The sequence below is a fragment of the Macrobrachium rosenbergii genome, chromosome 59 (assembly GCF_040412425.1).
Source record: "Macrobrachium rosenbergii isolate ZJJX-2024 chromosome 59, ASM4041242v1, whole genome shotgun sequence".
Classification (NCBI taxonomy): domain Eukaryota; kingdom Metazoa; phylum Arthropoda; class Malacostraca; order Decapoda; family Palaemonidae; genus Macrobrachium; species Macrobrachium rosenbergii.
Window position 1 is genome coordinate 25,596,595 of NC_089799.1, and position 2,373 is coordinate 25,598,967.

The 2,373-nt window shown below is 35.3% G+C and overlaps 1 long non-coding RNA gene across 1 annotated transcript; it reads left to right on the top strand.

Moving 5' to 3' along the window:
* The first annotated feature begins 794 nt into the window (after positions 1-794).
* On the top strand, positions 795-1,837 carry LOC136837738 (uncharacterized). The gene is made up of 2 exons (XR_010852741.1): positions 795-839; positions 1,381-1,837. It is a non-coding gene; the product is annotated as an uncharacterized lncRNA (long non-coding RNA).
* The last annotated feature ends 536 nt before the right edge of the window (positions 1,838-2,373 follow it).

Here is a 2,373-nt window from a genome sequence, read left to right on the forward strand (position 1 = left end):
CAAGCGGACACCGCCAAAAGCACAATTACCTGGAAGTTCATTCACATATTTTAGAGAATATACAGTAAATATAAGAAAGACTTGCCATTAATGGTACGTGCTATACTGTTCAAACGATGGGATTTTCATCTGGTATGTGGAGTCGTTATTTGTTTTATTAAATGGTATAAAAAAAGTATAGTAACGTTAAAACTTGTCAGTTTTTATTATTAATTAGTGCTTGCAATAATAAGAGTAAGTGACTTATATTGCAATTACCAGAAATACAATTAAGTCTGCGATATATCCCAAATAAAATCCCGACTTGGACAGAAAATAGGCGCGAATTACAAAGCGAGAGGGAGTATCTTGGCGTCCATACCAACTGAGGCCCCTCTTCGCCCTCACCATTGGATTTATCTACTGTTTACAGACATTATGTAAACTGATGTGTTACATAATCAATCGTCTACAGTATGTTAACAAGGTAACTACGAGGGAGAATAGCCCTATGTGGAGAAATTTTTACTCATTGACGTCTGTGAGTAATGTGCAAAATGAAAATCACTAAATTTGATAACCATTAGCAACATCAATATATTTATAACACCTTCACAGCAAAGAAAAGCAGGACTTGCAGTGAGCCTATCGGAAGCTTGGATTGCTCATAGTGTCAGTAGAGAATAATTATGAATCATAATCCTCTTAGTTTCCGTGTCATTATGGTCTCCAATGACAAATGCACCAACCACAAACACTTTCCCAGAGTCGCCTATAAATTGAAGAAGCGCCAACACTTCAGCACAGTCCACCTCCAAAGCGGCCACGGTGAACACAAACAAGCAACAATGAAGTTTCTGGTTTGTACATTTTCCAGCATCTAAGAAGATTTATATACATAAAGCATTATTTTATATTAACCTGATATAAAGATTAACAAGTTTGAATCACCATTTTTTCAAGTCATGCTATATTTCGGATGTTATCATATACTGTTTTGATGTTTACCATTTATAAAGTAAAAATATACATTTCATAGCATACCACAGGACGAATATGTTAAAATCTAATCAGCTAAACCTCTGGTCTCTCTCTCTCTCTCTCTCTCTCTCTCTCTCTCTCTCCAATTTGTGCTATCATTGTTGTATTTATCGTGATACATCGCACATTAAACTGGATTGTTTGTGATAAGATCAAAATAAATTGAATAGTTTTCATGAAAACAATAATTAGTGTTTAATTATCAGTGAGAATTATCTCAGATTTGTTTTGCTGACCATTTTTAAAAGGAACTAAACGCACCAAAAAAAACATCAGTCTTTTCACTGGTGTACTAATTACTATCAAAAGCAATCTTTCTTGTATCCAATGTACAGTAAAAATATATAATCAAATTTCCAGGTAATTGTGCTTTTGGCGGCGTCCGCTTGCGCTACTGAGATTGAGAAGCGAGATGCGGAACCAGGCTATGGCTCTTATCGTCCTTCCCATGGGTCTGGGTATGGTCACTCCTATGGGGTGCACCCCCACTACAAGAGGTCTGCTGATCCAGAACCAGAGCCTGAGGCTTCCTACCCCTCTGGACATTACCCAGTTTACCGTCCACATGGCCACCATTATGCAAAGAGGTCTCCTGATCCCTATCCTTACCCTCAACCCTATCCTTACCCTTATCCCTACCCTTACCCTTATCCTGACCCTTCTTCAGACTATGGCTACCCCTACCTTTCCTATTACTCCGGTTAAGGAGACACTTTACCGTTGATATCATTCGACCATAACTATGTATTTCCTATTGGTACTGATTTTGGAGTGTTTTGTGTACAGACATACGATCTGAATTTATACTGCAAAATACTTTTGGTTTTTATTCCCATCCCCCTCAAGATCACAACACTATATATATATATATATATATATATATATATATATATATATATATATATATATATATATATATATATATATATATATATATATATATATATATATATATATATATATATATATATATATAAAACTACCGTCAATTCTATTTTTATCTCTAGAAAATCACCATCAGTGGCAGTTGCATTTGAATCACCATATCTGAAATGGAATGGTTACTTTTTGTAGGAATGTTAAATCTTCCTACATCAGTAATTAAGAAGCTTCAGTAAAATTCTTACGTCTGGAGGAATTTCCTCTTGTTACAATCCAATCCAAAGTCCCTGTGTCCCTTAGCAAAACGTTACATTACTGCAACTGCTAGTTGTTTTTACCTGAACTTATAAGGTTGTGGAAGTAGTGGAATGCCCGATTTCTAAACATTTTGGTTCCTTTTGATGTCTGAGACTGCTTATAATACTAAATGAATGCGAATATTCTTAATCTAAGATAGAGAAATGCAAGGTT